This window comes from Oryctolagus cuniculus, chromosome X (assembly GCF_964237555.1).
Source record: "Oryctolagus cuniculus chromosome X, mOryCun1.1, whole genome shotgun sequence".
NCBI classification, from domain to species: Eukaryota; Metazoa; Chordata; class Mammalia; order Lagomorpha; family Leporidae; genus Oryctolagus; species Oryctolagus cuniculus.
This window is the reverse complement of record NC_091453.1, coordinates 87,735,022-87,761,891: the sequence shown is the minus strand read 5'-3', so window position 1 is coordinate 87,761,891 and position 26,870 is coordinate 87,735,022. Positions and strand designations below refer to the sequence as shown.

General features: G+C 39.6%; 1 protein-coding gene and 1 pseudogene across 1 annotated transcript in view; one reads left to right on the top strand and one right to left on the bottom strand.

The window, feature by feature from the left end:
• The window catches only part of IL1RAPL2 (interleukin 1 receptor accessory protein like 2), a 1,316,228-nt gene that overhangs the window by 1,040,218 nt on the left and 249,140 nt on the right, over positions 1–26,870 (top strand). The window lies entirely within an intron of this gene.
• Positions 18,408–18,749, bottom strand: LOC127484978 (cytochrome c oxidase subunit 6A1, mitochondrial pseudogene; annotated as a pseudogene).

Here is a 26,870-nt window from a genome sequence, read left to right as displayed (position 1 = left end):
TTTGTATTAAAGTTTATTTTGTCTGATATTAATATGGCTACACCTGCTTTTTTTTGGTTTTTGTTGGCATGGAATATCTTTTTCCAACCTTTCATTTTCAGTCTGCATGCCTCTTTGTTAGAGAGATGTGTTTCTTGTAGGCAACAAATAGTTGGGTGTTGTTCCTTAAGCCAGTCAGCCAGTCTGTGTCTTTTAACTGGACAGTTCAGGCCATTCACGTTTAATGTGACTATTGATACATAGTGACTTTGCCCTGCCATTTTCCCGGAGATATTTTCTAGTATATGCTTTGAGCTTCCCATGCTCTTTTACTGGTAGGTGTTCTTCCTTTCCCTTCTTTCATATTGATGGCCGTGTTTCTGTGTTTCTGAGTGTAGCACATCTTTAAGTATCTTTTGCAGGGCCGGACGAGTGGCCACAAAGTCCTTCAATTTCTGTTTGCTATGAAAGGTCTTTATTTCACCTTCATTCACAAATGAGAGCTTGGCAGGATATAATATTCTGGGCTGGCAATTTTTCTCTCTTAGCACCTGTGCTATGTCTCGCCATTCCCTCCTAGCCTGTAGTGTTTCTGATGAGAAGTCTGCTGTGAGTCTGATTGGAGATCCTCTGAGAATAATCTGACATTTCTCTCTTGCACATTTTAGGATCTTTTCTTTATGTTTCACTGTGGTGAGTTTAATTAGAACATGTCGTGGTGAGGATCTCTTTTGGTCATGTTTACTGGGGGTTCTATGAGCTTCCTGTACTAGGATGTCTCTGTCTTTCTCCAAACCTGGGAAATTTTCTGCTAGTATCTCACTAAAAAGGCCTTCTAATCCTTTCTCTCTCTCCATGCCTTCAGGAACTCCTAGAACCCGAATGTTGGTTTTTTTAATAGTATCCTGTAGATTCCCAACTATATTTTTTAGATTTCTAATTTCCTCTTCTTTTCTTTGGTTTGACTGTATCCTTTCCTGTTCTCTGTCTTCTAAGTCTGATATTCTCTCTTCTGCTTCACCCATTCTGTTTTTAAGGCTCTCTAATGTGTTTGTCATTTGATCTATTGAGCTCTTCATTTCATTTTTATTTCTTTTCACTATCACACTTTCCTGCTCTACTAGTTTCTGCGTTTCATTTTGATTCTTCCTTAAAATTTCGTTTTCACGAGAGAGATTCTCAATCCTGTCCAATAAGGATTTCTGTAGTTCAAGGATTTGCTTTTGAAAACTTCTAAATGTTCTTATCATAAATTTTTTGAAATCCGTATCTTGCATTTCTTCTATCTCATCATCTTCATAATCTTGGCTTTGGGTGTTTTGTTTATTTGGAGGCATCATAATGTCATCGTTGATCTTGTTCCCTCGATTTCTGTGTTTATTGCTTGGCATGGTTAATTCTGTTTCCCTCACTGTGAGGTGTTTTTTTTTATTATTATTATTATACTATGTCCGTGTTAAGTGTACTGCCTGCTGATGGAGGAGCCTTGGAGGCTTGAGATGGGTGTGGCCTGAGAGCTCTGCTTGGTTCTTCAGGGTTACAGGTGTGCAAAGGTGACACCCTCAGGTTATGCGTGGTAAATCTCTATTTATTTATTCATTTTTTTATTTTATTTTATTTTATTTTTTGTTCAGGAGGTAAGTAATACTGCAAGGCTGAGCAGAATGGATGGTATTTAGCTTCACTGGCTTCTACCCAAAGAGTCCTGCGGACTCCCACTGGGTTGCCTAGGCTACTGGATTGTAGTCTTAACTCTCCCCTTTTATTATGTATATCCCAGCTCTTTGTCTCTTGCTCGCCTTTGCAAGGTTGGCAGAGAGTGGAACTTGTCTGTACCAGTATGCCCCCACCTATTTATTTATTTATTTATTTATTTATTTTTCCTTCTCTCATGTAGTCTGTTGGACTTTCCCGCTTCAAAACCGCGTCCCTCTAAAATTCTGTCCGCCATTTCCCCGCCAATGTCTCCAGTTACTAAGCTCACCTCCGCTTCCAGCGCCGATGTGTGGACTCAGAGCCCTGGGCGTCTCTCCTCTCCCCGCTGGTTTCTTTGTCACATAGACTCCCCTTCCTGCACTGGTGCTCAGACTCTGCGGCTCCCGCGGTTCGGCTTCCGCGTGGTGGGCGACCCTGCTCTCCCAATAGGTCCTTTGAGTGACAGCAAATAGCTCCGGAAGAGTTTCCTCTGCAATTTTTTGCTGATCCTTTTTCTGAGGCTACCATAACTCCACTTTTATTAAACTAAATTTTCCCGGACTATCGGTGCACGCCCTCACTATTCCGCCATCTTGGCTCTGCCCTATTTTCTAGAGAATCTAATGTGTGATCTTTTAATTCAAAGTCCTACATCACATGATTCATACATGCTCAAGGAACTCTATAGTTCAGAAAATTGACATACAAATAGACAAAAGCAATACAAAGAGATAATGGAAATGAGAAGAGGAATGAAGGAAAATAAGAAAGATAGCATTAGGGGTTCTTCTTGTTCTTAGGAATCCTATGGTGAAAATGTCACTTTTAATAATAGGAGAGTTCTTAAAGGTTTTTTTTAAAGATTTGTTTTATTTCTTTGAAAGCCAGAGTTACAGAGAGAGAGATCTTCCATCCGCTGATTCACTCCCCAGATGGCCACAACGGCCAGAGCTGGGCTGATCCGAAGCCAGGAGCCAGGAACTTATTCTGGGTCTCCCACGTGGGCGCAGGGGCCCAAGAACTTGGGCCATCTTCCACTGCTTTCCCAGGCCATAGCAGAAAGCTGGATCGGAAGTGGAGCAGCCAGGACTCGAACCAGCGCCCATGTAGGATGCCAGTGCTTCAGGCCAGGGCCTCAACCTGCTGTGCCACAGTGCCAGCCCCAAGAGGGTTCTTAAAGTTAATGAAAATGGCTGGCACCGTGGCTCACTAGGCTAATCCTCCACCTGCTGCACCGGCACCCCGGGTTCTAGTCCTGGTTGAGGCCTGGATCCTATCCCGGTTGCTCCTCTTCCAGTCCAGCTCTCTGCTGTGGCCTGGGAAGGCAGTGGAGGATGGCCCAAGTGCTTGGGCCCCTGCACTCAAATGGGAGACCTAGAAAGTAGATCCAGGCTCCTATCTTCAGCTTGGCCCAGCCTCGGCCATTGCAGCCATTTAGGGAGTGAACCAGCAGATAGAAGATCAATCTCACTCCCCCCCAACTCTGACTTTCAAATAATTAAATAATTTTTTTAAAATGTGTATCATGGCCGGCGCCATGGCTCAATAGGCTAATCCTCTGCCTGTGGCACCGGCACCCCAGGTTCTAGTCCCGTTCGGGGCCTGGATCCTATCTCGGTTGCTCCTCTTCCAGTCCAGCTCTCTGCTGTGGCCCGGGAGTGCAGTGGAGGATGGCCCATGTCCTTGGGCCCTGCACCCCATGGGAGACCAGGAGAAGCACCTGCCTCCTGGCTTCGGATCAGCGCGGTACTCTGGCCGCAGCACACTGGCCGCAGCGGCCACTTGTGGGGTAAACCAACGGAAAAGGAAGACCTTTCTCTCTGTCTCTCTCTCTCTTTCACTGTCCACTCTGCCTGTCAAAAAAATGTGTATCATGAAGAACTATTAATTCATGATTTTTATACTAAAAGAAACAGGTTTTAATTCTATTCCCATGAACTTTTTTAAATATTTGCTATTTATTTGAAAGACAGAATGAGAGTCTTTCTCTCTTTCTCTCTCTCTCTCTCTTTCTCGCTCGCTCTCTCTCTTTCACACACACACACACAGTGCGGGGGGAGAGGGAGAGAGAGAGAGAAAGATGTGTCTTCCATCAGTTGGTTCATTTCTCAAATGAATGCAATGGCCAGATCTAGGCCAGGGCATAGCCAGGATCCAGAGACTTCATGAGGTTCTCCTATGTGGGTAGGAAACCAAACACATAGGCCATCATCCACTGCTTCTCAGGTGCATTAGCAGGAAGTTGTATTAGAAGCTGAGAAGCCAGGACTTGAACTGTCACTCTGATATAGGATCCGGCTGTCTCAAGCCACAGCTTAATCCACTGCACCACAACACCTTCCCTTCCTATGAAGTTTTTGAAATATGTCATATATGTAACAGGGAGAATTCAGAATTGTAAGGGTGCAGTCAAAAGGAGGAGACTGCATGAACTGTGGTACATCTGGGAGGTTGTCATGAATACTATAAGCTTGGAACCTGAACTTTGAAGGAGAAACTTGGGTTATGGAAAAAAGAGGAAAACATGTTCCATGAGTAATTGAATAATCTTTATCAGAGGTCTAGTTATCTGTAGTTACAAACTACATTTTCTAAATATCCATGAGATTTTCAAATGATTTGGAGTCTAACACCCAACATAATGAGCAGAATTATGCTCTCTCCACTTCAATTTTCTGAAATATATCGTAGTTTATTATTGTCAGTGAAGTTGAGCATATGGTCCTAAAATGGCTGTAAATGAGTTTATACGTTTTCTGTTTTATTATTATCCATCTGATACTTTGAATGAGGCAGCATACGGCAGTTAATTTTCTCTTCCAGTCCCTCATGCACGATATTAAAACAATTCAAAGCGGTGCATGTTTCAGCTGTCTTTTATGGATGAATTATATCTCTTGCAGTCTGTACATGGAGACATAGAACAGGGCATGAGACAGAGTTTAGCATAAATGTTATTTTGCTTGTTGGGAAGGATTTAGAGAATATATTTAAAATTATGTGAGTTTTAAGTACAAATCAAATGCTGAAATGCTGCTTTAATTATGACATGTACAGTAAATACAAACAAACTGAAAAATAGCCTCTATGGTACGTTTTTAATATAAAGGGACTTAGAAGCTATTTCAAATGACATTTAATTGTTTGAAAAAATACATACAATACAATTATAGATTCCTAAGATTAAATGGGCACACAAGGTCATTCAGTAACTCCTCTACCTGATATTGGAAGCATTCTGTAGCATCCCATGATTCAACAATATAATACTGTTAACCAACATTCCCCAAATCTAGTGGCTTCAAAGAACCAGCATATTTTTGCTCATGATTCTATGGGGTAGCAGTTTTGTGCCAACTTCAGCTAAGCACTTCTCCTGATCTTACCTGGGTTCACCCATATGATCAAAGTTATCTGGTGCTTTTACCATCTAGCAATGATCTAATCTGGCCCCATTCCTGTGTTGGGTGTACTGGCTGTGGACTGCATCTTATCCCATGTAGTTTCTCATTCACAAGGATGTTATTCCAAACTCCAAATGGTGGCACTGTGTTTCAAGAAAGGACAGGATTCAATGTGTACACATTTTGTATGTGTATACTTCTGTCACGTGTGTTAATCTACTTGCAGAACAAAACCACATGACCATGCCTAGCTTCAAGTTGTAGAGAAATAAACTATATATTGGAGAGAGGGGTAGAAAAGTCACAATGCATGCAAGGATAAGGAAAAATTTGTGGCTCTTATTTAATCTGTCATATTCTGTTACTGTGGCTGATCTTTTGCTTAAATATCTCCAATGGAAAGAAATTTAGTACCTTATAAAGTCACCTCTTTCATCACAGTTCAGTTCTGACTCCCTGTAGCTTCCCTTCATTGGTAATAATTTTTTTTAAGATTTACTTTATTTTTTGAAAGGTAGAATGATAGAGAGAGAGGAAGAGACAAAGACATTTCCCATCATCTGGTTCATTCCCCAAAAGGCTGCAACAGCCAGAGCTGGGCCAGGTGGAAGCAGTGAGCCCAGAACTGCATCCCAGTCTCTCATGTGGGTGGCAAGGGCCCAGGTATTTGGGCCATCTCCTAATGCTTTCCCAGGCACATCAGCCAGGATCTGGATCAGAAGTGCAGCAGCCAGGACTTGAACCTTCAAGCACATGCTCCCACTTGGGAGGCTGTCATTGCAGGCTGTGGCTTAACCTGCTGTGCCCCAGTGCTGGCCCCTTTTGGTGATAATTATTAGCCATGCATTCCATTATCCATCTAGGAAGCTGGCAAGCAAGTACTTAATATGCTTTTTTTAAAACTTTTATTTAATGAATATAAATTTCCAAAGTACATCTTATGGATTACAATGGCTTCCCCCCCCATAACTTCCCTCCCACCCGCAACCCTCCCATCTCACGCTCCCTCTCTCATTCCATTCACATCAAGATTCATTTTCAATTCTCTTTATATACAGAAGATCAGTTTAGCATATATTAAGTAAAGATTTCATCAGTTTGCACCCACATAGAAACATAAAGTGAAAAATACTGTTTGAGTACTAGTTATAGCATTAAATTACATTGGACAGCACATTAAGGACAGAGCTCCTACATGAGGAGTAAGTGCACAGTGACTCCTGTTGTTGACTTAACAAATTGACACTCTTGTTTATGGCATCAGTAATCACCCTAGGCTCTTGTCATGAGCTGCCAAGGCTATGGAAGCCATTTGAGTTCACCGACTCTGATCATATTTAGACAAGGTCGTAGTCAAGGTGGAAGTTCTCTCCTCCCTTCAGAGAAAGGTACCTCCTTCTTTGATGACCTGTTCTTTCTTCTGGGATCTCACTCGTGGAGATCTTTCATTTAGGTTGTTGGTTTTGTTTTGTTGTTGTTGTTGTTTTTTTTTTTTTTTTCCAGAGCGTCTTGGCTTTCCATGCCTGAAATACTCTCATGGGCTTTTCAGCCAGATCCACATGCCTTAAGGGCTGATTCTGAGGCCAGAGTGCTGTTTAGGACATCTGCCATTCTATGGGTCTGCTGTGTATCTCGCTTCCCATGTTGGATCGCTCTCTCCCTTTTTTATTCTATCAGCTAGTATTTGCAGACACTAGTCTTGTTTATATGCTCCCTTTGGCACTTAGTCCTATCATTATGATCAATTGTGAACAGAAATTGATCACTGGGACTAGTGAGATGGCATTGGTACGTGCCACCTTGATGGGATTGAATTGGAATCCCCTGGTATGTTTCTAACTCTACCGTTTGAGGTAAGTCAGCTTGAGCATGTCCCGAATTGCACATCTCTTCCCTCTCTTATTCCCACTCTTATATTTAACAGTGATCACTTTTCAATTAAGTTTCAACACTTAAGAATAACTGTGTATTGATTATAGTATTCAACCAAAAGTATTAAGTAGAACAAACAAAAAAAATACTAAGGGGGATAATGTATTAAATTGTTCATCAATAGTCAGGGCAAGGGCTGATCAAGTCACCGTTTCTCATAGTGTTCATTTCACTTTAACAGGTTTCCTTTTTGGTGCTCAGCAAGTACTTAATATTCCAAGCACCAAATTTCATAGAAAAAAAAATGAATCGAACAGATGTGATCATTTCTATCTTGCAACTCATAATTAAGTATGGGGTGGCAGATATTTATAATTTATATATTAATAAAATATACTATAATTGTGAATTTATAAAATATATTTTGAAAAGTATTCATATATATATATATATATATATATATATATATAGTGAAGATGTCAAGGGAACCATTAAAGCATATATGGGAGTTTCCAAACTAGGGTCCAGGAGTCAAAGAATGCTTACTGGAGGAAATGACATAAGGATTAGGCAATTGAAGAACAAGGAAGAGAGCATTTCAGGCAGGGTAAGTGGCACAGGCAATTACCCTGAGGTGAGAAGAAATTACTCATTTCAAACCAGTACAGTTAGAGCCAAATGAGTTAAAGTGGAAAGTGTTATGGAGTAGTGATGAAGAAGTAGGAAGCAGATTGTGTACAGCCTTGTGGAATTGTGTCATTTTATTTCATGGAGTTATAGAGCACAATTCAAATCCCTCCTTTATGTGATAGCAGTATAAGATGGTAGTTAAGAGTGTAGCTAGGCTCTGAAGTCAGTGTCTAGAAAAGAATCCACAATTTACCACTTACTGTGTAAATCTTGGACCTTTCCCTTCATCTGTAAACTGCAGATAATAGCTCTTAAGATATGTGAATTAGGTAGAATAATTAACATAAATGAATTAACACAGTCTTCAACACATAGTAAATGGTAAATAAATACAAGCATGCTACAAAATGTTTGTGGGAAAATGAATAAAAATTTAGGGTCAAACTTTTGTTACAGTGGTTGAGTCTGCTCGTGACACCAGCATCCCAGATTGGAGTGTCTGGGTTAGAGTCCTGACTCTGCTCCCAGTTCCAGGTTGCTGCTGCTGAGTACCCTGAGAGGGAGCGGGTAATGGCTCAAGTAGTTGAGTCCCTGCCACCCATGTGGTTAGACTCCTGTTGAATTCCAGGCTCCTGACTTCGGACTGGCCCAATCCCAGCTGTTGTGGGCATTGGGGGTAGGGGGCATGAAGAAGAGGATCAAAGCCGATTGAGCATGTCCCAAATTGTACATCTCCTCCCTCTCTTATTCCCACTCTTATATTTAACAGGGATCACTTTTCAGTTAAATTTCAACACCTAAGAATAAATGTGTGTTAATTACAGAGTTCAACCAATAGTATTAACTAGAACAAAAAAAAATACTAAAAGGGATAAAGTATTAAATTGTACATCAACAGTCAGGACAAGGGCTGATCAAGTCACTGTTTCTCATAGTGTCCCTTTCACTTCAACAGGTTTCCTTTTTTGTGGTTGATTAGTTGTCACCGGTGGAGTTAGAAATGTGCCAGGGGATTCCAATACAATCCCATCAAGATTGCATGTACCAATGCCATCTCACTAGTCCACGTGATCAATTTCAGTTCACAATTGATTACACTGATAGGTCTAAGAGTCAAAGGGATCACACAAACAAGACTAGTGTCTGCAAATACTAACTGATAGAATAAAAAAGGAAGAGAACTATCCAACATGGGAAGTGGGATACACAGCAGACTCATAGAATGGCAGATGTCCTAAACAGCACTTTGGCCTCAGAATCAGCCCTTAAGGTATTCGGATCTGGCTGAAGAGCCCATGAGAGTATTTTAGGCATGGAAAGCCAAGACACTCTGGAAAAAAAAAAGGACCTAAATGAAAGATCTCTGTGAGTGAGATCCCAGTGGAAAGAACGGGCCATAAAGAAGGAGGTACCATTCTTTGAAGGAAGAACTTCCACTTTGACTATGACCTTGTCTAAATAAGATCGGAGTCAGCGAACTCAAAAGGCTTCCATAGCCTTGGAAACTCATGACTAGAGCCTAGGGTGATTACTGACGCCATAAACAAGAGTGTCAAATTGTTAAGTCAACAACAGGAGTCACTGTGTACTTACTCCTCATGTAGGATCTCTGTCCTTAATGTGCTGTCCAATGTAATTTAATGCTATAACTAGTACTGAAACAATATTTTACACTTTGTGTTTCTGTGTGGGTGCAAACTGATGAAATCTTTACTTAATATTTGCTAAACTGATCTTCTGTATATAAAGAGAATTGAAAATGAATCTTGATGTGAATGGAATGGGAGAGGGAGCGTGAGATGGGAGGGTTGCGGGTGGGAGGGAAGTTATGGGGGGGAAGCCATTGTAATCCATAAACTGTACTTTGGAAATTATATTTACTAAATAAAAGTTTAAAAAAAATAAGAGGATCAAAGCATGTACACATTCTCTCTCTCTCTCTCTCTCTCTCATTCAATGAAAATAAATAAAATTATTAAAATGAAAAGTTTATTTTGCTGTAAAACATTTTTGAAATGTACTGATAGTTTTTTATAATACTCATTTTTCATGAACTTTTTGATGGTCTTTTGTAGTAGCTATTATCAGTCTTTTTAGGTCCCTTCACCATATTGGATCATTCTCCTCCAGATATAGTCTAAGCATATGGTTTTGAACTGAGATTCCTTTTTTGACTATCCATGATGATTTGAATTTGCTGTTAGGAGGATCATCTAAAAATTCAATGGAGCCCTTCATGATGTGCTATAAAATAAAAATATTTTAGATTTTGTTCTCTCTGAGTATGAATAACATACAGTTAGTATGCTAGCTCACAAGTGTGGAGTAGCATGTTACTTATTTTCAGATGTATACAGGTGTGTTTGTGGATGTGCTTATCACTAATGAAGTCCTAGTTCCTGTTAATAGTAATGGCTGGAAACTTCTCTGTTATACAGCAGTTGTTCTTTCAGCAACAAGGATTGATTTTTTTTTAAATGACTCAATCTGTTTTTATTACGTAATTACTCTTCAAACAATAAGTTTTTAATCAGGAGTAATGGAAACCATCTAGTCACCCTTTCCCCTCTCAGTCCTCTTTTGCAGAGGACAGAGGGATGTGTTGTCCAGAGTCCCCTTTGAGAAAAGACTGATTGATCCATATGTGGAGGATTGTAAGCAGACAGCCTCCTATCATATGCCCTTTCAGGATTTGTGTGGGTTACAGAGAACTGATTTTCCCACATGCATATCCTTCCTATTCAATTTCAGCTGGTGTATAGAAGCCCAGGTACCTGAGTCCAATAAGAAACATGGTGAAAACCTTTTGCACTCCAGAACTCCATGTGGGGTCATCATATATAGCAATTTTTCTCCACTTGGTCAGTCCTGCCCCCTCCCTTTCACAGGTGTTAGTTCCTAAGAAACACCCTAAATACCCTGTATGCCAAACTCCATCTCAGTATCTACTACAGGAAACCTGACGTCTTTTAACTCCTGAATCCCAAATTTACTCAGAAACCTTAACCTATAATCCACTCTGTTAATTCTAAATCTTAGACTCTGATTACTCTAGCCAACTGCTGTATTAAAACTTTCCAATAAGTTCAAATTTCCATTTTTTGAATTACTTTTGTTGCTTGTCTAAATGCTCAACAGGAATGTGGGCTCCTCCGACATTCCAAAGTCTATGAAATTTGCCTGGCTTTGTACTGAGATACATTTCTATATTAGAAATGGTTTCTGAGTCTGAGAATGACACTGCTGTATAAACCAAAAGCTTTTACATTGCACTGCACTTACAGAAGATAGGACCTGAGAACTCTGAAATTGACATTGATAAGAGGGAGATACAGGGGAATAGGCAGTAGTCAGGAAGATGAGCAGACAATTCACTAGGGCCTGCCTTTTTTAGTGTCCTCTACCACAATTAGCTCAGCCATTATAAATTCCCTCCTGTCTCATGTTCTGTATTGTCATCTGGATCTCTCTCAGTGTAATTTTTTCTTGGTGCCACTTATTAAAAATGCTGACTTTCAAAGAGCTCTATAAATTTCTTTAAACATCCTCTGACTCAATAAAAAGGGATGGAATTGAACACAAAGGCTATATTCCATTGTCTGTCTCCCAAGAGTGTTCAGGTAAACTATGAAATAAATCTTTCTCTCCCATCCAGGTCATTTCACTAGCTTTAATATTATTTACAGCCCTATCCATGCAATGCCAGTTTCTTACCCTGAAGTCATCAGCATGTTTGCTTTCTTTTTGTTGCAAGCTCATGGGATCTTTCAAATTAAAAGTAGTTGACACTGCTAACACTGATAATGAAAAATCTGCTCTTCTGATTCCTCGTAGATCAATTCCCAAAATAGGGTATACTTCAGGTAAACAGAGGAGACACTTTTTAAATGTAGGGTGTGGTCCCAGGGCATACCAAGTATAGAGATTCTGAGCGGTAGTGCCATGGGACAAAAAGGTCTGGGAAGATATACAACAAAGAGTAATTAACTCTGCATAGTGCAGTTTACAAGTAAATTTCCTTTAGCTTTGCTGTATTCTGTATATTAAATTTATATCACTTTTATAATACATTTTTTATATTCAAAAGAAGTTGCATATGCATTGTAGAAACCCTCATGCTACAATTTCTCTCTCTCTCTCTTTCATACACACACACACACACACACACACAGAGACTGTCATTCTGTCACTTTCATTATAATTTGTACATGCATAAACTGGAGTAAAGTCAAGGGGAATGAAGTGATGTGCTGTCAAGGTTCTTATAGTGAATGAGTAGTGGTAGAGGAGGATTATCATTTTCTTCTCCTGATATCTAGCTTAATGTTCTTTCTTCAACTACATCCTGGTTTTAAAGAACAATGGAGAAGTTGCCCTAAAGAGTATTTAATTTAAAATATCAAAATCCAGGGCTGGTACTGTGGTGTAGCGGGTAAAGCTGCCGCCTGCAGTGCTGGCAACCCATATGCTACCTGCAGCGCTGGTTCGAGTCCCAGCTGTTGCACTTCCGATCCAGCTCTCTGCTATGGCCTGGGAAAGCAGTGGAAGATGACCCAAGTCCTTGGGCCCCTGCACTCACATGGGAGATCTATAGCAGTTCCAGGATCCTGGCTGCGTATCACCCCGGCCCCGCCGTTGCAGTCATTTGGGGGAATGAACCAGCGGAAGAAAGACTTTCTCTCTCTTGCTTGCTTGCTCTCTCTGCCTCTGATACTCTGCCTTTTAATAAATAAATCTTTAAAAAATTTCAAAATCCCAATATGTCTCTGAACATGATTATTGCTAGAAGCATTCTAAAGGCATCGCCCTTACAAGTGAAATATAAGAGAATCCATGCATGTTCCAAAAAACAAACAGCAAAACAAAAACAGAAATGATATCCAGTCATCAAAGATGCCTTGTACCTTATAATGAAGGTAAAAGGGCCCTTTGACTTTAAGAAACTCAGCTTTCCTATTCTGGAAAAGAACAATTTTATTATGCTCAAGAAGTTCTTTTTACTCTTTTTTAGTGTTTATTTATTTCGTGTGTGTGTATGTGTGTGTGCAACAGCCAGGGCTGGGCCAAGCCAAAAGCAGGAGTCCAGAACGCTATCTGGATTTACCTCATGAGTATCAGGGTCCAAGTATTTGAACCATCATCTATTGCCTCACAGGATGCATTAGTAGGAAGTTGGATCAGAAGTGTGAAGACGCAAAAACTTGAACTGGCACTCATATGGGATGCAGGTGTCCCAAGCAGTGGCTTAACCCACTGTGTTACAACAGCTGATCTGAGCTCTTTGTCTTTAACCTTTAGACATTTTGGTGGAACAGCTTCCCACCCTCAGCTATCTTTGGGTGCGTCAAAACAGATGACCAGCACACACACAAAACCTAATAAGTAAGAGAAACTTATCCTTATATTCACTTACAAAATGTTGGAAAGCCACATGAAGAAGAATGTTTAGTAAATATTAAATAAACAATACTTTAGTCCTATAAAGTATATTAAGCTGCTGGGCTGCAAATATGAATGACCACAATGAAGGAAGGAAGTGATTAAATTTATGAATTATCCTCTTCCTAATTATCTATCTCATACTTTCTTAATGTGCAATGAGGTAAAGGGTAGGCAAATGTTAAATGAGAAGTATTCTCTTTAGAGAAAAGACCTTTGATTTTCTCTACTTGTTTCTTCCACAATGTTTATGATTTTGATTGGCAAAAATTAGTTTATGTGGGATAAGTGTTTGGCCTAGTGGTTATAAGATGGCAGTTGAGATTCCGGCATCCCGTATCATAGTGCCAGGACTCAAGTCCTGCCTCCTGTTCCTGACTCCAGCTTCCTAATAATGCATACCCTGAGAGATAGAAGGAGATGGCTCAAGTCGTTTGGTTACTGCTTCCCACCTGAGAGACCTGGATTGAGTTCCTGGCCCCCAGATTTGACCTGGCCTAGCCATAGCTGTTGTGGACATTTGGGGAGTGGATAAGGGGATGGGATCTCTATCTGGCCATGTCATTTTGTCTGACACTCAAATAAATTAAATAAATAAATTAGAATTATTTTATGTTAATTAAAATTAACAGATTTTATGCATTCTATAGATATAGTACAAGAAAACAACCAAACTTACCTCACTCCCCTGCTCCCTCCACTCAATCCCCCTTCCACCTTCCCCTCTCTTCATCAGTTTTTGCAAAGCCATAATTTTATTACACTCTATATTCACAGGCTTAATTTATCACTAATCATAACATTCAAAAAGTAAAAAGTAGGAAGACCACAGTTCCACAACAGTATACATAAGGGGTAAATATGACAATCATATCCCAAAATGACCACTTCACTTCTATATCTTTTTTGGTATTTGATATTAACTACTACATAACAGAGAAAACATATGATATGTGTCTTTTTGGGACTGCCTCATTTCACTTAGCATAATGGTTTAAATTTTACATCAATTTTGCTGTAAAAGGATTTCATTCTTTTTTTTTTTTTTTGTCAGACTAGTATACCATAGTGTATATATACCACATTTTCTTTATCCAGTCATCAGTTGATGGACATCTGGGTTGATTTCATATCTTAGCTATTCTGAATTGGGCTACAATAAACATGGGGGTACAGATAACTCCTTCATATGCTGATTTCATTTCCCTTGGGTAAATTCCTAGGAGTGGGATTGCTGGATCATATGGTAGATCTATTTTCAGCTTTTCAAAGTATCTCCATAGTGTCTTCCACAAAGGCTGCACCAGTTTACATTTGAACCAACAGTGTAGGGTACCTTTTTCCTCATATCATCACCAACATTTATTGTTTGTTGATTTCTATATGAGAGCCATTCTGTTTGGGGTAAGGTGATACCTCATTGTGTTTTTTTATTTGCATGTCCCTGATGGATAATTATACTGAGCATTTTTTATGTGTCTCTTGGCCACTTGTATTTCATCCTTTGAAAACTGCTTGTTCATGTTCTTTGCCCATTTCTTAACTGGGTGTTTGTGTTGTTGCTGAGTTTCTTGAGCTCTTATAGATGGATATTAATCCTTTATCAGTTGCATAGTTAGCAAATATTTTCTGTTGGTTGCCTCTTTGTTGATTTTTTCCCTTGCAGCAAAGAAGCTTCTTTCCTTGATATAATCCAATTTCTCTATTTTTGCCTTTATTGGTTGTATTTCTCAGGGTATTTACAAGAAGTTTTTGACTGTGCCAATGACTTACAGAGTTTCCCCAATATTTTACTCAAGTAATTTGATGATATCAGGTCATAGACTTTGATCCTTGATCCATTTTGAGTTGATTTTTTTATAAGGTGGAAGGTAGATGTCTTGTTTCATACTTCTGCATGTGTAGATCCAATTTTCCCAGCATCCTTTGTTGAAGAAACTGTTCTTTCTACAGGGATTGATTTTAGCTCATTTTTAAGATTTATTTTATTTATTTGAAAGAAAGAATTACAGAGAGAGGTAGAAAGAGAGAGAAGTTTTCCATCCCCTGGTTCACTGCCCAGATGGCCGCAACAGCCGGAGCTGCGCCAATCCGAAGCCAGGAGCCAGGAGCTTCCTCCAGATCTCCCACGTGGGTGCAGGGGCCCAAGGACTTTGGCCATCCTCCACTGCTATCCCAGGTCATAGCAGAGAGCTGGATCAGAAGAGGAGCAGCTGGGACTAGAACTGGCGCCCATATGGGATGCCAGTGCTTCGGGCCAGGGCTTTAACCCACTGCACCATAGCACCGGCCCCTGATTTTAGATCATTTGTCAAAGATTAGTTGGTTTTTCACCTTTGGATTAATTTCTAGGGTTTCTATTCTGCTCCATTGGTCTACATGTCTATTTTTGTGCCAATACCATGCTGTTTTGATTTGAACTGCCCTATAGTATGTCTTGAAATCTGGTATTGTGATGTCTCCAGCTTTGTTTTTGTAATTTAAAATTGCTTCAGCTATTCAGGGTCTCTTGTGTATCCATATGAATTTTAGAATCATTTTTTCTACATCTGAGAAGAATGTTCTTAGTATTTTGTTTTGAATTGCATTTAATCTGGAAATTGCTTTGAGTAGACCTTTTTTTGAAGATTTTATTTATTTATTTGAGAGGTAGAGTTACAGTGAAGAGGGAGAGACAGAGAGAAATGTCTTCCTTCTGATGGTTCACTCCCCAATTGGCTGCAATAGCCAGAACTGCATTGATCCAATGCCAGGAGCCAGGCGTTTCTTCCAGGTCTCCCACATGAGTGCAGGGGCCCACAGAACTTGGGCCATCTTCTACTGCTTTCCCAGGCCATAGCAGAGAGCTGGATTGGAAGAGGAGCAACTGGGACTAGGACCGGAGCCCATATGGGATGCCAGCACCACAGCACCAGCCCCAGTATAGACATTTTGATAATATTGATTCTTCCAATCCATGAACATAGAAGATTTTTTCCATTTTTCCATTTTTTCCATTTTTGTGTGTCTTCTTCTATTTATTTCTTTAATGTTTTATAGTTTTCATTACAGAGATATTTCACACCTTTGGTTAAATTTATTCTAAGATATTAATTTTTCTGTAGCTACAGTGAATGGTTCTGATCTTACAAGTTCTTTCTCAGTCATGGCATTGTCTGTGTATACAAAGACTATTGATTTGTGTGTGTTGATTTCATATCTTGCAATGTGACCAAGCTCTCTTACGAGTTCTAAGAGTCTCTTACTGGAGTCATTCAATTTCCCTATAGATAAGATCATGTCATCTGGAAATAGGGATAGTTTAACTTCTTCCATTCCAATTTGTATACCTTTGATTTTTTTTCTTGCCTAATAGCTCTGGCTAAATCTTTCAGAACTACATTGAATAGCAATGGTGAAAGTGGGCATCCTTTTTTGGTTCCAGATCTTAGTGGAAATGCTACCAACTTACCTTGTTAAATATGATACTGGCTGTGGATTTGTCATACATGCATGATTGTATTTAGGAATGTTAACCACTATACCAAATTTGTTTAAGGTATAATGAAAGTATGCTGTATTTCATCAACTGCTTTCTCTGCATCTATTGAGATAATCATGTTTTTTCTTCAATTTGTTAATATGACATATTACATTTATTGATTTGTGTATGTTGAACCATCTGTGCATACCAGGGATAAATCCCACTTGGTCCGTGTGAATGATCTTTCTGATGTGTTATTGGATTTGATTAGGTAGCATTTTTTCGAGGATTTTTGTACCTATGTTTACCAGCGATATTGATCTATAGCTTTCTTTCTTTGTTGTATATTTTTCTGGTTTTGGAATTGAGGTGTTTGGGAGCTAATTTACTCCATAGTATATATTAGCTCTTTCAATTGTTTTGAATAGATTGAAAAGAATTGGAATTCTTCTTTAAAATTTTGGTGGAATTCAGTTGTGAAACCATCCAGCCCTGGGCTTTTCTTTGTTGGGAGGTCATTATTACTGATTCAATTCCCATCCTTGTAATTGGTCTACTTAGATTTTCTCTATCTTCCTGACTCAATTTAGGTAGATTGTGTGTGTCCAAAAGCGATCTATTTCTTATAGATTTTCAAATTTCTTGGCATACAGCTGTTTGTAGTAATTCCTGATGATGGTTTTTAATTCTGTGGTATCCATTGTATCATGTCCTTTTTATGTCTGATCTTACTAATTTTTATTTTTTCCCCTGCCTCCCCCATTTTTTGGTTAGTTTAGCCAAAGGTGTATCAATTTTGTTTAATTTTTCAAAAAACAGCTCTTTTTTCCCTGATATTTTATATTATTTTTGTCTTCATTTGATATATTTCTTCTCTAATTTTAATTATTTCTTTCCTACTACTAATTTTTGGTTTGGTTTGTCTTTGTTTTTCCTGGTCCTTGATATGTATTGTAAGATCATTGATTTGCTGCCTTTCCAATTTCTTTTCTCCAAAAAAAAAAAAAGATTTAATTATCCATTTGAAAGGCAGAGTTACAGAGATGCAGAGACAGAGAAAGAGAGAGAAAGAGTTCTTCCATCTTCTGGTTTACTCTCCAAATGTCTACAATGGCTGAAGCTGGGCTGAGCTTCTTCCAGGTCTCCCACATGGACACAATGACCCAAGGATCGGGCCATCCTCCTCTGTTTTCCCAGGCACACCAGCAGGGAGCTGGATCAGAAGAAAAGTAGCTGGGACTCAAACTGGCACCCATTTGGGATGCCGACACTACAGGCAGTGGCTTTACCTACTACCCCACAGCTCTGGCCCTTCTGATTTCATGATGTAGACACTAACTGTTATAAACTTCCCATAAGTCTTGATATATTGTGCTGTTATCTTCATTCATTTTTAGGAATGTTTTCATTTCCCCTTTGATTTCTTTTATGATCCACTGTTCATTCAAGAATATCTTGTTTAGTATCCATGTATCTGCACATTTTCTAGTTGATTAAATTATTAATTTCCAGCTTCATTCCAATGTGGTCAGAAAAGATACATGGAATGATTTCTTTTTTTTTTTAATTTGTTGAGACTTGCTTTATGGCCCAGTATATGGTCTATCCTAGAGAAAGTCCCATGTACTGATGAAAATAATGTGTATTTTGCATCTGTGGAATGAAATGTTCTATATATATCAATTAGTTCCATTTACTCCATAGTATATATTAGCTCTGTTGCTTCTTTGTTGTTGCTTTTTGAGTTTTAAGTTGTTTATTTAAGCCATCTCCTGCCACAAGCAACAGGATAAAAGATCAGTATAGTGGTCATCATTTGATACAAGTAAGGAAGGTGAGCTTAAGTTCCCATATATTTTTCTGGTCTGCATGCAGAATGGTAGTCCAAACCTGGCCCCTGGTGCCTGTGAAGGTCCAAGTTCTCTTCATTCATCTGCAAAGCCAGCTGGAAATGGATTCACAAGAGGTTTATAGAATAGAGTATGGTCCCTAACTCCCCAGGGAAAGGACTTCATCCTGATACAGGGACGGGGATAGGCGGTGAACCTGGGTCTCTTGTACTCTCTTTAGTTTCACTTCAGGTAGACCTTCAGCATGATCACGCACATGCCCATGCCAGGGAGTGCAACAAAGTAGGTGAGGGCCTTCCGCATGCAAGCTGAGCCCTCCTCACCATGGGCACTGATCGATATAGGCCATTCCACCTGTAGGCAGGACTGACCTAGAAGCCGAGAAACCCTGGACCCAGTTGCTGCTACCTCTGCCATTTTTCTCCTGGACTACATTTTTTTGTCTTATTGATCTGTCCACTTATGAAATTATGGTGTTGAAGTCCCCTATCATTATTGTATTGGTATCTGTGTCTCCATTTAGGTCCATTGACATTTGTTTTAAATAGCCAGGCATCCTGTTATTGGGTGCATATACATTTATTATAGTCACATCTTCCTGTTGAATTGATCCCTTAATCATTACGTAATATCTTTCTTTGTCTCTTTTAATAGTTTTTGTGTTAAAGTCTATTTTGTCTGATATTAGGAGGGCTATGCCTATTTGTATTTGCTTCCTGTTAGCATTGAATATCTTTTTCCATCCCTTTATTTGCAGTCTGTGTATATCCTTGTTGGTGAGGTGTGTTTCTTGTAGGCAGTAATTTAATAGATCAGTCTTGTTTTTTTTAATCCATTCAGCCAGTCTGTATCTTTTAATTGGAGAATTTAGGCCACTTATATTTAAGGTTATTACTGATAAGTAATACTTGGCCCTACCATTTTTCCCATAATTATTTCTCTTGTTTGCTTTGGATGTCCTTTGTACTTTTACTGGAAGATTTTCTGCCTTTATATTGTTTCATAATGATGACCATCATTCTGTGTTTGCGTAGCACATCCTGAAGAATCACTTGTAAGGCTGGACAAGTGGTGACACATTGTTTCAATTTGTTTGTTTTAGAAGGTTTTTATTTCAACTTAATTTCTAAATGACAGCTTTGCTGGGTACAGTACTCTGGGTTGATAGTTTCTTTCTTTCAGGACTTGCACTATGTCTCCATTCTCTTCTAGCCTGTAGGGTTTCTTTCTTTTTTTATAAGATTTATTTATTCATTTATTTGAAAGGCAGAGTAACAGAGAAGAAGAGTGAGAGAGAAAGCTCTTCCATGTGCTGCTTCACTCCCCAAATGGCCTCAACAGCCAGAGCTAAGCCAATCTGAAGCCAGGAGCCAGGGGCTTCTTCTGGGTCTCCCACACATGAGTGCAGGGCCCCAAGTACTTGGGCCACCTTCTACCATTTTCCTAGGCCCTAGCAGAGAGCTGGATCAGAAAAGGAGTAGTCAGGACTTGAACTGGTACCCATATAGGATGCTGGCACTGCAGGTAGCGGCTTTACCCACTATGCTACAGCACCAGCCCCACCAGTAGGGTTTCTGATAAGAAATTTGTTGTCAGTCTAGTTGGGAATCCTCTGTAGGTAATCTGGCTATTCTCTCATGCACATTTAGAATCTTTTCTTTATGATTTACTATTGAAAGATTGACTATAAAGTGTTGTGGTAAAGATCTTTTCTGATTATGTCTACTAGGAGTTGTATGTGTTTTCTGTACTCGGATGTCATTTTATTTCTCCAACTTAGGCATGTATTCTGCTATTATTTGGCTGACTAGACCTTCTAATCCATTCTCTCTTTCCACATCTTCAGGAATTCCTAAGACCCATATGTTGGGTCATTTGATAGTATCCCATAAATCTCCAATACTTTTTAAAATTTTTCTAATTTCTTTTTTTTTTTTTTTTGGTCTGACTGAAAAATTTCCAAATATTTGTATCCTAGGTTGGATATTCTTTCTTCTGTCTCACCAAGTCTGTTGCTGAGGCTTTCCACTGTATTTTCTACTCGACATATTGAATTGCTCATTTATAATTTTTCAGCTTGATTTCTCTTCAATATCTCTATTTCTTGGAAAAATTTTTCATCCATATCCTGCATGGATTTCTTTATCTCATTAATTTCTCTTTGTTTCTGAGTAATCTGAATTGCCTGCATGAGAGCTGCCATGACCACTACTGGCATTAAGATGGTTGCTGGGCACCCTTGTTGGGGTATGAGGAGAAAGAAACACGCTTTTCTTTCACGAGGCCTCACTAGGGCTTCAGGCTGGCCTCAAAGTCGTGTGGTCCACAATGTTCTCCCTCAGGCAATATCAACACAGACAGGGGCTGCAACAGTCTGCTCTCATCTGTCTCTCAGAAGCTGGCATCTCATCCAGCCTGCTCTGCTGCAGGAATTGCAGGTGGCGTCCCCACTTGTTGCTGCATATTAATATTGTCCATGCTGCTCCAGGGACCTCTCTTCTTTCTGTAGAATTTCTAATGCATACTTCTATGCAACTCTCCCCAGGAAATACACTTCCTCTACTTTTCTTCTATAATATTTCTCTGGTAAAAATCAGCATATCTTTTCCCTAATCAGTCATATTGGAATCCTCCTATAATTCTTTTAAACTTAGTTTTTCCTCACTGTACCATGAACAGTTGAGGAGTGGTAAATAGATTTAGATTCTAATTCTATTGCTTAAAAAATTGCCTGGTTCAGAGTAAGCATTTAATAAATATGTGATATGTGGTATTCCTAAACTTTGCACAAGCATTTCTTGGTAAGCAACTTCACCATCATTTCCACCACCAAATATTGTGCCCTAAGGCAGACAGTCCAATTGCTCATTGAATTTGGCTCCCTTTTTTCCCTTGGCACATAACTAGAATGCACTCCTGAATCTCCCTTAAACTTAGATGTGGCCATATAACTCAATTTCTGGCCAGTGAAATGTGAATGAAAATGATGTAAGATACTTCCAAGCATGGCACATTAAAAATGACTCAAGCAATCCTGTCATCTCTTTCTTCCTCCATCTGCTGCCTAGACGCTGAAATCCAAGGTAACCTTGAAACCTATGCATTGAAGGTGACAGAGCCTGTGTCTCTGAATAAGTAAGAAATACTTTTCTATTGTGTTAAACTACTTGAGTTTCTTGATTTAGCTGCAGCCACAGCTAGAAGTGCTTTATTGATACATGTTCATAATTGTCAATGTCTATATATTATTATATTTGCTCAATGTCTAAAATCTTCTAATGGCTCACACCATTTCTTGGAGCACTATTGAATTTAATTTTTTTCTGTTAAGTTTAAGCTGTGAGAAGTATTCTCTGTTCTGTAATAGGTTTTATTTTCCAGTGTCATAGCATCATAATGCTTTGATATCCGCCAAATTGTTTTCTGAAATGTTCACAGTGAGAAAAAATAGTAGTAAGTAGTTTGAATCAGAATTTCCTAGTAGGCTTTCCTAGACTGTCTGTGGCAAAAATACAGTGAATAAGTGATCTCTAGCTATTGTGTAGAAAATATCTCTAACTTAACCTGAACCTCCTTAGACAAGGAATAAACCATGGTGGGATGGTGGCATAGATGAGGAAAAAAAATAATTATAGAAAAACATGGCCCAGAGGATTTTGAGTGATTGAATGTTTTAGGAGCTTCTTTGTGATTAGTTGGCAATGACTTTGAAATAGACAGCCATCTATATCAGGCAAAAGAAACTATCTGAAAAAAGGCATGTAGAGGTCTGCCATGAGAATCAATAGGAAAACTCTCACCAGAACAACTAACATGGGCAAAAGGAGACAGTAACTGAAAATAATTTTAACTCTGAGCATATAAATGAATGACTTAGAATGACTTAGAATGGGCTAACTCCCAAAGTGTTTTTTTTTGTTGTGTTTTTTTTTTTTTTTTTTTTTTTTACAGGCAGAGTGGACAGTGAGAGAGAGAGACAGAGAGAAAGGTCTTCCTTTGCCGTTGGTTCACCCTCCAATGGCCACTGCGGCCGGCGCGCTGCAGCCAGTGCACCGTGCTGATCCGATGGCAGGAGCCAGTTGCTTCTCCTGGTCTCCCATGGGGTGCAGGGCCCAAGTACTTGGGCCATCCTCCACTGCACTCCCTGGCCACAGCAGAGAGCTGGCCTGGAAGAGGGGCAACCGGGACAGAATCCGGTGCCCCGACCGGGACTAGAACCCGGTGTGCTGGCGCCACAAGGCGGAGGATTAGCCTAGTGAGCCGCGGCACCGGCCCAGCCCCAAAGTGTTTTTAAAAGTACATATTTACCTACCACTATAGAAAAGAAAGCCCGATTTGGTCAAAGTGATTAATAATTGCTGTGAGTTTAAATAACAAACCTATAAAACAATTGTCTCTGGGTAATTATATTTCCATTTATTTATTTATTTATTTGAGAAACAGAATTACAGACAGACAGAGGGAGAGACAGAGAGGAAGGTCTTCCATCTGCTGGTTCACTGCCCAAATGGCCGCAATAGCCAAAGCCAGGTCAATCCAAAGCCAGGAGCCAGGAGTTCCCTCTGGGTCTCCCATACAGATGCAGGGTCCCAAGTTCTTGGGCCATCATCTACTACTTTCCCAGGCCATAGCAGAGAGCTGGATAGGAAATGGAGCAGCTGGGACTAGAACTGGTACAGGCCCAGTCCACTATGTGACAACACCAGCCCCAACATTTCTTTTAAAATTATCCTAGGTAGCATCTTCCCTTAAATGAAGAGTTTAATCAATATTTATGATATTACTTTTAAAAGATTTATTTATTTGGAAAGCAGAGTGACAGAGACAGATGGAGAGACATAGAGATCTTTCATCCACTGGTTCACTCCCCAGATGTTGGCAACAGTCATGGCTGGGAGAAGCTAAAGCCAGGAGCCTGGTACTCCACCTGGAGCTCCCATGTTGGTGGCATGCAACCAACTACTAGGGCCATCATTTACTACCTGCCTCCCAGGTGAACATTACCATAGAGCTGTATCAGAAGCAGAGCAGCCAGGACTCAAAACTGGCACTCCAAAATGGGGTGCAGGCATCCCAATTGGCAGCTTAACCCACTGGTCCACAAAGCCCATTCCTGATGTTATTGTTTTAATAATTTATTTTTATAAAATAAAACATCCATCATAGAAAAATTCACTTTTTATTACCTTTTCAATCTTCCAAATTTGTAGCAAACCCCAACCAGATGGCTTCTATTCTGAAATCTAAGGTACCACAGATCATTTGATGGCAAGACTTGGACATTTTAGTCTTAAGACTTAGGGAAAATAAGCTTTTATTTTTTTTCCTCTCAATAGAACTGAGCTTACTAATTTAATTCAAATTTTACAGACCCTTTCCCAATTTTGAAAAGCTTAATCTTCAACACTGAGTTCCCCAATCAAAATCCTTAGCCTGAGGCACCACAATCATTGAGTCCAAACTTCAAAGTTGATAAAAAATATATTTGCTGCATCTTTTTACCTTTCCTCTTTGTAACATATCATTCAGGATTGCCCCACACTCCAGGGGCCATTCACATTTGTGTAATCTGTGCTCCGTTTCAACAGGTCCCTAAACTATATTAGATGTCCTAATTCCAAGTAAACCGGAAGCTCCTCCACAGGACAGTTTGGAATATAATGTGCTGTCTCCTCAATAGTATTTAAAGTGAGGAAAGACAATACTCTCAATAGGCAAGAAATCACTTTTTATCCCTCTAGCTACTTTAACATTTTTCTCATTACTCTTGGTTTTCTGCCATTTCATTCAATTATGATATATCTCGGTGTGGTATTCTTTGTGTTTATTCTACATAATGACTTTCTCAAATTTGTGGTTGATGATTTTAATCAAATTTGAACAGCTTTTAGCCAGTGTTTCTTCACATAATGTTTCTGCCCTCCTCCTTTTCTGGACTTCCAATTATATGTAAATAAGATAGCTGAATATTGTTCAGAGGTCACTGTTGATCTGTTTTATTCAGATTTTCCATCCATATCCCTCAGTTCTGATAACTTCTATTGCTTAATCTTAAGGTTCATTACTCTTTTCTTCTGCAACATTTATGTTCATTTTATTCCATCCAGCAAATGTATCTTTTCAGCTCTAGATATATTTGGTTCCTCTGCATATTCTCTATTTCTATCTTTATTATGTTCATATTTTCCTTTAAATCCTTGATATTTATAATAACTATGTTAAACTAATTTTATGATGGGTAAGCATTTAACCTAACAGTTAACATGCTGGTTAAAAAATCCATGTCCGACATAAGAGTAGCTGGGTTTGATTCTCTACTCTGGCTCCTGAATCCGGTTTCCTGCTAGTGCAGACCATGGAAGTCAGCAGTGATAGCTGTGGCCACAGCCCAGCTCTAACCTCTATGGACATTTAGTGAATGGACCAGCAGAAGCCAGTTTCTCTCTCTCTCTCTCTCTCTCTCTCTCTCTCTCTCTCTCTCTCTCATATCATTATATCATTTCTGGATCTGTTCGTATTGAATTGATTCATTCCTACTTGGGCATAACATTTTATTATTAGGGGTAGACCCTTCTGTATTTTCTACTTATTTCCTTAGGCTTTCAATGAGGCCTCTCCACTCAGAATGATCAGAATTCAAACATTCCCCAGCCCTGTGTAAGCTGTAGGAATTGTTCATCTCATAATTCTCAGTAGCACATTGCCTAAGCTTGTAAACTTTCACTCTGTTAATGCACAGTTTAATATTAAGACAAAGATTCAGAAGCATCCCATGCAGATTTGTGGAGCTATTTCTGTTGGTAGCTCTATTTTCTCCAATATTCTGCCTTGTAAATACCAGTCACCTCAGCCCCTCCCAAACTTCAATTCCTGTCTCCTCAGTTCAGTGTGGCTATTATGCTGTATTTGCATTCCCCTACCCTAGACTGAATTCCAAAAAATGCCCCGAGGAAGAAATCTACATTTACTTTCAAAGTTGTCTTGCTTTATTGACCTTCTCCTGTGGCTCAAAGTCCTGTGTTGCCTGTTACCCAATTTCAAAAACATCATTTCATATCTTGCATACATTTCTCTACTTCTTTACACTGAGAGAGGAAATCCAGTACCACTCATTCCATTATGGCCAGAAGCAGAAGTCATTATCTATTTATTTATTTGAAAGAGTGAAAGATAGATCTTGCATCTGCTAGTTCACTGCTTCAGTAGCCAAAATAGCAAGGACTGGGCTAGGACAAAGCCAAGAGCCAGAAATTCCATCTAAGTCTCCCACACAGATGTAGGGGCCATTTTCCATTGCTTACCCAGGTACATTAGCAGGGAGCTCGATTCGAAACAGAACAGCCAGGAATCAAACCAGTGCTCATTTGATGCCAGCATCACAAGCAATATCTTAACCTGCTGTGCTACAACAGCCCTGCAAGCAGCTGTTTTGAAACCTCTCAGTCCCATTATGTCTTAGCATAGAATCTAGTCTTGTTTAGTTAAAGGGTATTCCAAACAATATTTTTTCCTTATTAGTTGAAAAATAGGTGAACTCAAGACCAGCACTATGGTGTAGCAGGTAAAGCCACCACCTGCAATGCCGGCATCCCATATGGGCTCTGGTTCTAGTCCCAGCTGCTCCTCTTCCAATCCAGCTCTCTGCTATAGCCTGGGAAAGCAGTAGAAGATGGCCCAAGTCCTTGGGCCCCTGCACCAGCATGGAGACCGGGAAGAAGCTCCTGGCTCCTGGCTTCAGATCGGCTCAGTTCTGGCAGTTGCGCCCAACTGAGGAGTGAACCAGCAAATGGAAGACCTCTCTTTCTCTGCCTCTCCTTCTCTTTCTGTAACTCTGACTTTCAGATAAATAAAATAATCTTTAAAAAAAAAGAAATATAGATGAACTCTAAGCATCTTGTGATGTCTTATTTTTACACACTCTTTCTGCTGTCCTCCCCAACATACATCATGCTATAAGGTTACACTGAAAGCTTTAGCTTTGAACAAAAGCTTTTGAGATTAAAGCTTCGAGTGAGGAGTATATTCAGTTGTCCTTCAATGGGTAAGTAAACATTTATGAGTTGCCTTTTTGTATGCAAGATTATTAGGAGTTCCTGCTGCAGAACAAGACATTTTTCTCCTCTTTTAAAGAACATGCCTCAGCTCTTTGTGAACTTGAAATGCAAGTCTTATTTTATTCATCTTTCATTTGCATTATGTACCTTTAGTCGTCAATGATCACTAAAATCATTTGGACTTCAGAAGCCTTTGCAGAGAAGTGATCAAACAGGCGAAGATTACATTAGTCATTTAGTTTTTCCTTCTTTAAACCAGAGACATTATTCATTGCAGTAGTTTGAACATAATTTAGTGCCCCAACTCACACAGACATTTAAACCCCAAAGTCATAAGTTAATGGGACTGCAGGTGGCAACTTAGGGTGTTTAGGAGGTGGGCCTAGTGGGAGGTCCTTAGGTCATTCGAGTTTGAGTCAGACCCACCTGTTCTTTCTCAGCATCTTGGCTCACCATGCGATCCTAACTCTGTACAAGCTCTGCC